Genomic DNA, 12,543 nt, shown 5'->3' with positions numbered 1-12,543 from the left:
AGACGAAGCAAAAGAAGCGTTGTTGAGGGACATAATCGCAGAAGGAAGTGATGCCGTCTCGTTGTTTCTCAACGACACCGATGGTCTGGAAGGAGAGGGTGAACAAGCTGGCTACGGTGACCTAATGCCGGTGCAAGAAGAAGAACATGAGGACGGCTCCGGTGACCCAATGCCGGTGCAAGAAGGAGACCGTGATGACGGCTCCGGTGACCGAACCGAGTCCGGCCAGGTATATATATTAGTTAAGCCTGTGCTGACTAGCTGATTGATGCATTCATTGTTTTGGTATGTACACATATTAATTAAGTCTTTGTTCTTTTTTCTAGCCCTCCGGATCGAGCACAACTTCGGTAAAGAGACGAGGCCCGAAGAAAAAGTTGAGCTCGGATGAAAAGTTAGAGATCATAGCAATCGCGCCCGACGGCCAAACGATTGAACCCCTCCGGATAAAGAGTGCATTTGTTGCTCAGTGCGGGGTTCTGGTTAGGGACAAGATCCCGATAAGCATCCAGCAATGGTTTAAGCCGGCTACAGAAGACCCTGAGGTGTCTTATGTCAATGATATGCAGAAAAATGATCTTTGGACTGAGCTGAAGTCAAATTTCACCCTACCCCCAGAGGATGATCCGGAGAAGCCAGTTAAAGAGCAATTAATCAAGTCTTTTGCTCTTAAGAGGATGGCAGATCTATTTAGGAGGTGGAAGAAAGAGCTGAATAGGTTTGTCAATAAAAAAGAGACACCAGAATTCAAGGGCAGATATCAGAAGATCAGAGATCACTGGCCCGCATTTGTGGCCCACAAGACATCGGAAAAGAGTAAGAAGATGTCGGCGACAAACAAGCAAAATGCTGCGAAGAAGATGCTTCACCATCGCACGGGGTCAGGTGGCTACCTCGTAGCCCGGCCTAAGTGGGCCAAGACTGAGAATGATCTGGTTGCTAAAGGGATCGAACCAGAGACAATTAGCTGGCCAGACCGTTGCCGGACTTGGTTCTTCGGGGCTGGCGGAACCTTGGACCCTGTAACAGGGAAGTGCATTTGGACGAACGATCAAATGGACATACCAGTCAGGAAGCTTAAGCAGTATATCGAAGCAGCGCAGCAAGGGAAGTTCTTTCCAGACAGAGAGAATGACGAGCTCACAATGGCCCTCGGGAATCCTGAGCACCCTGGACGGATACGAGGCATGCCAGGCTCCATTCCATGGAAGGTTGGGTTTCCGGACGCAGGCGGTTACAAATCCCATGAGAGGAGGAAAAAAGTGCAGCAGACCCAAATGCAGGCGCTGCAAGCAAGGGTAGACGCGATAGAGGGACGAGAAGCAAATCGCAGCAAACGTACTGCCGAAGCTTCCCCCGAAGCTACCCCGCCATCTCAGCGCAGAAGCAGCGTGGCTTCCACCGAGCTGCTTCAGCCGGAGCATGCCTTGACGGCTCCTGCCAGCTATCCCGTGGATGCTATAACGGAATCTCAAAATTGCCACCTTATGACGCAATGGATGAATTTGAAGGTCAAGGCAGCTGTTGGCTCTGTTTATCCTACTGAACCCGGCGCAACTTTTCACTGCCGGCCGATTCCAGAAGGACATGCTAGGTGATGGTGGATGAAATAACGGAGGGATTTGACGACCTCCAGCTTGACCACCCTACCGGTGAAGGGGAGACTCGGCTGGGGTCTGCTCTGAAGACTCCATGCCTATGGCGGAAGGAGCTCATCAACCTTCCGAACTGGACGCCTCCGCCTCCTCCTCCTCCTCCGGCAAGTCAGGGCACTCCGCCTCCTCCACCGCCTCCTCCCCCGGCGAGTGACGATCAGGGCCCTCGGCCGGCTCCTTCTCCGGCGCGTGGCGGCACTCCGCCTCCTTCTCCGCCTGCGCCGACGCGCCCGAGCAGCCAGCCTCCTACTTCTCCGCCTCGTCAGCAAGGGCGGAAGAGACCTGCCGCCGCTCCAGCTGCTCCGGCGCGTCGTAGTCCTTCTCCTCCGCCTCTTAAGCAAGTAAAGAAGACAACCGCTCCGTCTGCTCGGTCGGCGTCTAGCAGTACAACCAGAGGCGGGAGGACATACAGATTCGGTCCTTCTCTGAAGACTCCAGAGAAGTTACCATACGAGAGGACCCCGGAGGAGAACGCGAAGATCGCGCGAACTGAAGTGGATGACTGGTTTCAAGGGTTGAAAGCAAAGAGACATCCACCTCCGGAGGAGAAGGTAGATCCGGTGAAAGTGAAGCGCACTCTGGCTGCCCTGGCAAAACCACCCAAGTCTCCGCCGAAAGGCAACTATGAGCGCATTATTGCAAAGACATGGGCCGAAGCGGAGCGGTTGGGAAGTACAGTCGGTGATCAAAGGCTGAAAGAACGACGAGCAGCTGGGAAACAAATTGCCCAGCTCGGCGAACAAGCGAAGCAATCGTGCCCCCCCCTCAAGGTGCCTACCGACATCGTCGATCCGAGGATGGTGCCCGGTTATGGCAATGTTGATGATTACCTGCCCGACGATGTACATTATGATACCATGGAGGTGCAGATACACAGATACGAGTACGGGAAGCCTCTCATCAAAGATGAAAAATCTTTAACAACGATGATGCGAAGATTACATGATTGGTACTTGAAAATCTGCAGAGAGTCTGGGGGGAGGAGTACTTTGTATGCGAGAGTTAAACCGGAGCATGACCTCGTTGGAATTGAACTGTTGCCTATTCCATTTGAGGAGTTCTATCAGTTTTTCAATCAATTGGCCCTCGATAAAACAACGATCACCTGCTACTGTCTGTAAGTACTACTACTTCTGTCATTAAGTCTCTCTATATAGTTCATCTCTTTTATTGCATGTATTTATAATTATCCTCACTATATTATGCAGAATGAAGATCGCCGAATTGAAGAAAAGACAAATCCGTGATATTGGGTTCATTAACACATATCTCATAGATGCAACTCAGGTTAAATTTCATGTCGCAGATACCGAGGCCAACTTGCTACGATCATTCAAAAAAATGAAAACAAAGATATAATACTCTTTCCTTACAACTTCGAGTGAGTGTTACTGTCTTGTGCATATTCGGTTTCCCTTATATATTAGTCCAGGTTATAGTAATGTAATTGATGAGTTATGCATGCGTGTGCAGTTTCCACTATATTCTCCTAGAGCTTAGGCTTGAGCAGGGAGTAGTAACCGTCTTGAACTCTAAACGAAAAGATCCCCAGGAGTATGCGGACATGACTGAAATCCTCAAGAAATAAGTTAAATCGATCATTATCCACCATATCAGCAACTTTGTTCATTTCCTGATATCAAGTAATTGTTTTCTTTGTCCGGCAGGGTTTGGAGAAAATTCACCAAAACAGTTCCGGGACTGCCAAAGGAGCTGGAATTTAGACACCCGAAAGTAAGTACTATAGTAGCATGTTCCGCGCATCTCCTAGTGATTCAAGCGCTAGTTTCATCAATACCATTTAGCATTCTTGCTTATCAATTTGATTGACCTCTATTTCTTGTAAAGTGGTTGTGGCAGGAATAAGGGAATGATTTCTGTGGATACTACATCTGCGAGTCCATCCGCCACACGACCTGTGAGCGGGGGGGGGGGGGGTACTCTAACGAACAATATGAAGTACATAAATAACAACATTCACAATTTTATTTTATTACCATCATTTGTATTTAGTTTCATTCATTCATATATATATGTATTGACCCCCTTCTTCAAATTAGATGTTTCGGAAGCGGGATGAACTCCTAGCACCAGCTCGCATGCGAGCAATTCAAGAGGAATTGGTGGCATTCTTTCTTGACCAAGTGATCGCTGAAGATGGAGAATACTATGTGGATCATGAGTCCGTATGATTATATTTGTAAGAGATAATTATTGTATATATGTAGCCGGTAGTGTCGGATAGATATACGAGAACTTGTTGTTCGACCAATCTCTCGGAGAAGGAGAGGTGGTCGATATCACTTCTCTCTGTATGCATATATGTTCATGACGATCTTCTGTTTCCTTCGTTTGCTTACTAGCTAACTAGCGTGTCTAGTCCTCTCTATACGTATGTACAGTACGTAGCGTCGACCAAGCACGGACGTAAGAGAGGACACTTCTCTCTATTAATTATAGCTAGCTAACACAATATATGAAACACCTAAATTAACCCCCCAAAACCCCCCAAACCCCCCCCCCCTTAAAAAAAAAAAAACTCCAGCCATAGAAATGCTGACGCGTGGATGCCTATTGGTCCCGGTTGGTGCCACCAACCGGGACCAAAGGGTCTCCTGCCTGGACTCTGTGCACTGCCCACGTGGAGGCCCATCAGTCCCGGTTCTGGATTGAACCGGGACTAAAGGGTCGGGGCATTAGTACCGACACTTTAGTCCCGGTTCAGGAACCGGGACTAAAAGCCCTTACGAACCGGGACTATAGGCCCTTTTTCTACCAGTGGAAGTGCACAAGTCATTTGTGGAACTACTGGAGAACATTCGACAGGAACTACCCGATGAGTACTTCAGCCACTAGAGCCAGCGCAAATTACATTTGCTGAGTAATACCAGATGGAAATTTCTAGAATTACCTGATTCTGTTTACAACCTATGAATGCAACTGGCAATGGCGCGAGGAAGTTCCACGGCCCGACCATCAATTATGTATGCTCAACATCGCTTTTTTTGCAATTTAACTCTTTATTACTCAAAATTAGGGAGTACAAGCTCATAGAGCAATATTAAGGACTAACTCTGGGTTGGACCCCAGCCAAACTATAGTTCGACCATTAGCCCTACCAAAGTTTGCCATGGAATGACTAGCAATATTGCCGCTACGACGTATATAAGTAATAGAAGAGTCGCGTTCCTCCATACTTGCTTAATCTCTCTGATAATAATAGAGTACTTTGATAAATTGCTTTCACTACTCTTCACCATGGCCACAGCTTTCAAATAGTCCGATTCAACCGTCAATGGATAAATTCTTCCACTGCAAATCCATTGAAATCCCTTCCCGAAGCGCAATAATTTCCGTTTTCAAAACATCCTCACATTCTCCTAGAAAAATGCATGAGCTAAAATAATAGCGCCAATGTGATCCCGAAGAACCATACCGGTCCCTGCAATTCCATTCAGGACCAAACCATCCGTGTTAAGTTTAACACTCCCAAGGATTGGAGGGAACCAGGATGTGTTAGCCATAGGTACATTATTATTGCATGTTTTGGCCACCATCTTTCCTTTCATAAAATCTGCATTAGAATCCATCTTGAGTGAAGTAAATGAATCAAGATAACTTGATAAAAATCTAACCGAAACATCAATAGGTGGTGCCGGCTTGTCATGCACTAACTCATTTCTGATATGCCATAATCTCTAGAAAACCAATAGTACGCGAATTCGCATAGCCTCATCTACATCACAAAAACCCTGAAGTAACCAATCATCTTGGAGCATAATTGTGGTAACATCAAGAAGCGTACAAAGCTGAGACATAGCTTGCCACAGCCGACAGGCATTATCACAAGCACAGAAGACATGAAAAATGTCTTCATCCTCTCTCCCACAGACTGGGAAGTACCCCGAATCTCCAAAGTCCTCTGCTATTTCTTTTTCCATGTTGCCAAAGAAATTGTAGCAGCACGCCAAGCAAAAGGGAGAACTTTAGGCAGGGCTGGGCACGCCCAAATTAGGTTTCAAACCTCCGTGTGTCCATCACGGGCGCTGCTTGTGGAAGCTAAAGAAGGAGCATAGAGCTCTCCTGCAGCTAGCCAGTAAGCACTTCGAACCGTGAATTGGCCATTCTTCTCTGGTTCTCAAGCAATGAAGTCATCCCCAAAATGTGGACATAGCCATATACGACAAATAGCTTGGACATCCACAGGCAAAAAGAACAGATTCAAACGGGGCAAGTCCACAGGTTGCCTTGGACCGGTTTGCGATGGAAGTCTCAAAGGGACCCGTTGGCAAATCTCAGCTTCTTGAATGAGATGTAGAGCTCCAAAATTAGAAAACGAGAGTCGGCTCGCAAAAACACTATGAAACCGGCGTTTGTGCTCACGAGGGAAAGCACTGAACACACGGGCAGGCCGACCATGTAAAATCATTGAGCCTTTTCTCCTTGTACTGCTCATTCAAGGTACAAGTAGTGGTAAAAAAAACGCAATGACAGGCTTCATGTCATGATTCTAATAAGTAACAGCTTGAACATGACCCGAATAGAGTCAGCGTCGGACAGTCTACGGACATGGCACACACGGCAAGGCACAAACGTTGCTCCGTGTTGTTTATTCGCATATGATTGTAGCAACATCTTAGATAAGTCGGATGGACTAACATACAAATACAATCGTGCATTTTGGTATCTTTATATCGGCCGCAAACGCTCACTGCTCAGTAACAAATAACTAAATTACTCTTGACCGGCATATTTGTATTCCCATTCTTGGCATAGATCGCCTCCAGCCTACTTTGGAGGATAGCGCGGGAGCGGCCCCGGCCGCACCTGGTAGGAAGGGGACGCCCAGGTTCCCCTCACACCGTCTCGCTTCACGTTGCTTAAATCACCTGCAGCATTAGACATGCGGGACATCACGTCAGACATGCAAAAAAATGTTTATATTCGAACAAAAAGGAGAGGGGATCGAGAGTTGATACATGCCTCTGGCGGCGAGCACGGCCTGCGCGACGAACGCGAGCGAGGCGAGCACCACGCACAGGAGCGCAGCCAAGTTCCTGAAGAGAGCCATAGTTGAAGCCTCAAGGAAGGAAGGAAGGAAGGATGCGTGTGTTACTTCTGTCTGTGCTTGGAGAAGCAAATGCCTGCACAGCTGCCGTATTTATACCCGTGCGATGGTAGCTGCTACCTGTGTGCATCCAGCTCGATCAGCATGCGTAGACGAGTCAAAACTTAAAAGCCAGTACTCCCTCCGTCCACGAATAAGTGTACTTCTAACTTTTGTCTTAAGTCAAAGTTTTAAAACTTTGACCAACTTTATAGGAAAAAGTAGCAACATTTATGGCACTAAATTACTATCACTAGGTTCGTTTTGAATTGTGCTTTCATAATATATCAATTTAATGTCATATATGTTACAATTCTTTTGTATATAGTTGGTCAAAATTTTAAAACTTTGACTTAGGACAAAAGTTAAAAGTACACTTATTCACGGACGGAGGGAGTACGTAGCAATGTAGCGGTGGAATTTGTCCGCAGACTCTGCAGTCCATGTCTGCTACGTTTCAGCTGAGCGGCTGTCGTTAAACGAACAAAAGTCAGCGTTCGTTTTCTTGACCATCCAGGGCAAGAGGGAAGCTCTGCCTTCCTATATATGGTACCGATCGACTACCGAGTCCTGGTAGGTGGGTGCAGCTTCCATGCGACAAGAGCCTCTCGGCATCTTTGACTTTTCTTTCTGTTGCATGACTGAACGAGGTACTCCCTTCGTAAACTAATATAAAAGCGTTTAGATCACTAAAATAATTTACAGAGTGAGTATTTAGTTGATTATAGTAAACGCTACTTAGACGTGGGCTTGGCCGGTTGTGCCCATAGCTCCACTAGCTACGGGAACAGTTTTTGTTTTTTCGTTCACTCATTTCCCTCCTTTTTGACTCTATTATTCTTTTTGAAACCCGTTTAAAAACATAGAATATTGTTTGGAATATCAAAAAATGGTTTGTTTTCAAATATGGTTTACAATTTTATACCCGTGCGCTGGCAGCTGTGCCGAGTGCGACCAGTGTGCATACAGCTCGATCGGCATGCGTGGACGAGTCAAAAAAAGCTACACTTGAGCTGAGCGGTGAGCGGCAGTCGTTCCAAGAACAAAAGTCAGTGTTTGGATGAGCCTGGGCCGTCCTTTCTTGACCATCCGCAGCAAGAGGGAAGCTCTACCTTCCTATATATGGTACCCATCGTCCGTCGACTACCGAGTCCTGGTAGTGGTAGGTGGGTGCCGCTTGAATGCAACAAGAGCCTTTGGGCATCTTTGACTTTTCTTTATGTTGCATGACTGAATGAGGTATTTTGATTTATTTATTTTTTTGCGGGTGAATGAGGTATTTTGATTGATTATAGTAAAAGCTGGTTACAGTTTATTAAAATAGAAAGAAATTGAGATTTTTTTACTCATGTCTTCTATATGCATTTAGATAAGCATATCAATGTCTTCTATATCCATCTGGATAAATCTATTATCACTTCTGCTTCGGTACATGCCTCACACAAGGACGGCTCAAATTAGTCCGTACCATTTCATAGGAAAGGGCATGATGGTTATATTTTATAAATTTTTCGCTGCCGTATACGCAGACTCCAATCCCTATTTGTGGCTTTTTTTTTTGAGACAATCTCGCGAAGCTTTTATTTAACTCGTCACAATGTTTACAGAGATGAAAGAAAGATCACCCGGGTTGCCTAACCACACACAGCGGCCAACCCCAAGTGAGAGAGTATGCTTCGCTAAATTGTGAGCCTCGACATTCAAGGCTTTACGCGCTTTTCGCAACTTGGCGCACACCCGCTCGCTGTCCTGGGCTTGGCCCGCTTAGGGTTTTTTTTCTTTCTTCTGACCTTCAACAAATACGCGAGGGTCGCATAATGGGGGAGATTTGAACTACGAGGGTCGCAGACCTCCACGTTCAGTCCTATAGGCACTACCCACTACGACAGATTACTTTGTCCTGTGCTTTCGTCTTTTTCTATCTTTTGTGGCAAATGTAACATGTATTGTTTTCTTTTCTGGTTTTTTGTCCTCTTTGGCCGTTTATTCTATGACTTTTCCTTTCCTTTTCAAATCTTTTATTTATTTATTTCATTTTCTTAATTCGCAAACTTTTCTTCAAATTAGTGAACTTTTTCGGTTATTCTGAACTTAAAAAAATCATGAACTGTTTTCCAACTGCATGAACTTTTTATCAAAATCGATGAAATTTATTAAAATCCATAATCTATTGTCAATATCTGGTTAATTTTTTATTATCAAATTTGCTGAACTCTTTTCGAATTCGTGGGTTTTTTGTAAAAATCTATTAATTGTTTTTAAAAGCGATGAACTGTTTCTTAAAAGCGATGAAAATCTTTCAAATTTGTGAACTGTTTTCAATCAAAACTGGTGAACTTTTCAAATCTGTCAGCTTTCTTTCAAAACCGGTGAACCAATTCTTTTATTTTTGCCAAGAAAAATTAAAATTACTGATATTTTTTTGATTTGTGATTTTTAATTCAAAATCGATGAACTTTTTTTAAAAAATGAACTTCTTTCAATTATGCGAACTTTTTGTTCAAATCAATGAACTATTATCAAATCTTGAACTTTTCAAAAATTCAGTTTACACAGTTGCTACTTGGCGTGGGCTTAGTCGGTTGTGTATATAGCTCCACTCGCTACAGCTACAGTTTTCGTTTTTTCGTTCATTCATTTGTCTCCTTTTTGACTTTATTATTCTTTTTGAAACCTGTTTAAAAATTTAAATATTGTTTCGAACACTAATTTTCTTTTTCAAATACTGTTTACAATTTTATAAAATGTTCTAGAATTTCACAAATGTTGCAGTTTTTGAATTATTTGTTCACACATTAATAAATGTTTGCATTTCAAAAGAAGTAAATAAATTTTCTAAGAAGTAAGTGATTTGCAATTTTTGTTCAACATCAATCGTTGGGAATATGTTAACAATGTTGAAAAAAGTGTTCAAGTCTATAAAATTTTCGTACACAATTTAAAAAATCCAAAATTGTTGAAAATTTTCAAGAAATAGTTAGGATAAGAATATGTTCATGTTGATTGGCAATGACGGAAATTGCAAGTAACTGAAGCATTCAAATTAGAAGAAAAAAAAATTACATGCTCACTGATGCACCCATCTAGTCTAGTCTAGCACACTCCTCTTAACTGATGGTGTTTTTGGACGATGGATAAATGACCCCAACTTCTTGAGGCATCCTGCCAGACATATGAGGCATCCTGCCAGGTTTGAACGATTTCCCAACATTGTATGAAAGTTGCAACACGTACGGCCATTTATCAGCCTTTTTTCATCGCGAAAAACTCTAGAAAGTGCAAAACTTTCTGAAAACCCAAACAACTTGTCATGGTGCTCTGAATTGGTCATACAAGGCCATGTAAAACAATTCGGTCCATTTAAGGAATGTCGGGAAAGAACATGCTCTCAGGCGAAGCCTTCTGGCCTACCCAAACACCCTTCATTCAACATGGACTTCTTTTTGGACATCCTTGAAATGACCTCAACTTTTGCAATAAGGTAGGCATGCTCATCGTATGCATCCATGTCATATTTGAACGATTTCCGATGACGTATGCAAGCTGCTACATGTCTGGTCATTTATCAGTCTTTTTTCACCAGGAAAACTCTAAAAAATGAAAAAATTGTCAAAAACCCGAGAAACTTTGCATGGCGCCTTAAATTGGTCATACAAAGCCATGGAAACAAATTGGAGCCATTTCAAGAATGTCAAGAAACAGCGTGCTCTCAGACGGAACCTTCTAGCCTACCCGAACATCCTCTGTGTTCAACATGGTCTATTTTTGGACATCCTTCAAGTGACTCCAATTTTTGCAAGCAGGTGGGAATGCCCATCGTAGGCATTCATTTCAGCGTTGAACGATTTGAAAAATAGAATATTTTTGAAAGTACGGATAATGTTTTGAAAATGCGAACAATTTTAAGAAAATAGGAACAAAATTGAAAACCACGAACATTTTTTGAAATTCTGAACAAATTTATTCGAGATGCGAATATTATTTCATTTGTATTCAAAATAGTACCGAGAGGATCCGGAAAGCATTTCGGGGTCACCGGAAGGGTTTTGGTGAATATCGGGTAATACCGGGTATTACTGATAAATATAGGTGGAAAATGTTTCTAAAGATGTTAAATTATATATAAAATCATCTAAAAGTATATAGAACAATTTTTTATTTAATTTAACATCAACAGGCCTTAAAAGGACAAGAGGTGAAAGACAATTTAGGCCAAAAAAGACCAAGTGGGGAGGCGCCTCCTTCCCTACGGAAGGAGGCCTAATTGGGGTTGGGGAGGAGTCCAAATCCTCCTTCCGTGCGTAGGTGCCCAAAGAGGAATTTCCCTCCTCGCCGGCTACCCTCTCCCTCTCCTTTAACATATATATACTAGGGTTTTTGTCCATTGAGATATGCAAGTTTTGGAACCTCCTCTACTTCTCCTAGTTCTAGTTCTACTTGGTCCCAGTTGACTAATTAGAACTAGGTTAATCTTCTTGTCCTCGTAATTAGAAGCCCTGTGTGATTCTAACCTCCTTCCTCTAATTCTCCGGTGATGATTAGCTCTGGACGGCCAAGCGTTGTCGGATCATGAAGGCTGCACGCTTGCAACCAAGTAGATAGGTCGTGCTTTAGGTCATCGGTTCGAGGGACTGTTTGTGGGCGGTATGATGAATCGTTCATCGTCGGTTCGAGGGACTCCATGTATGATATACACCGACACGTTGTTCTTCCGCCGTAACTAGGTGACAGTAACAATTGTGATCCCAACCCGTTATGCATCTTCATATCTTGGGTAATCGTAGGCGCGAAATTTTTTGTTTTCTACTGCGTTTCCCAACAGCCAAAACCGGAAACAGAAAGCCTTGTGTACTGGACCGGCCCACTTCGCTCGATCTCGAGCGTTGCATGTGCGTTGTGGCGACAATTTGCCGCAACGAGCGGCAATAGAGAAAACGAATCGTATTCGCTGTTCATTTCGTCGCAATGTCGACGCCCGCAGCGAATGAGTGATCTAGCTTGGCCGCCCTGTTAAGGCGTTCAACTGATCCATTTGTGAGAACCTTCTAGGAGGTTCTTGACCTGGTTTTGGAAACCTTCTAGAATATTTGTGAACAATATTTCTATTTTGGTTGTTTATTTACATGTTTTTTGGATTTTTTTTCTTGGATCTTTTTTTTCCTTTTTCTGTTTATTCATTGTAAAAATAAAAAATATCAGAAAATTTTAAGTGCTTTGGAAAATTGTTCATTTTTCCAAAAAATATGAATTTCCAAAACTATACGTGTTTTAAAAAAACACAAATTGAAAATGTGTTAAAAAATTATTTGTGTTTTCAAAAAATAATCTGATTTCTAGAAATTGTTCGCATTTATCAAAAGCTCAAAAATAGAAAATGTTTGAAATTATGAAAGTTGTTTTCTTTTTGAAAAATGGATCCAAGTTCCAAATATTGTTTGCTTTTTAAAAAAGTTCACATTTTCATAAAAATCTGGCATTTTAATATGTCACTTTTAGAAACTATTTTTCGAAAAAGAAAGAAAAAAGCAATAAAGAAAAGAACCATTGCAGTTCCGAGCGGGTAGAGTAACATGCTGCTACAGTAAGATGCTAGGGACATATCGCTAGATGGGCCGGCCTGTGGGTCGGGTCACTGTCTGCCCAGCAATCCGCAAATAGGAGCTCCGGTAAAAATGTCTAAAAATAATTAAATTTTAATGAACAATTTCAATGTTGGCCCACCCTGGCCAATTGGGCACGATCCTCCGTTGAGGTCTTTAGGCACGGTCACTAGCATCTCAC

This window comes from Triticum urartu, chromosome 3 (genome assembly GCF_003073215.2).
Source record: "Triticum urartu cultivar G1812 chromosome 3, Tu2.1, whole genome shotgun sequence".
Classification (NCBI taxonomy): domain Eukaryota; kingdom Viridiplantae; phylum Streptophyta; class Magnoliopsida; order Poales; family Poaceae; genus Triticum; species Triticum urartu.
This window is presented reverse-complemented; position numbering follows the sequence as displayed.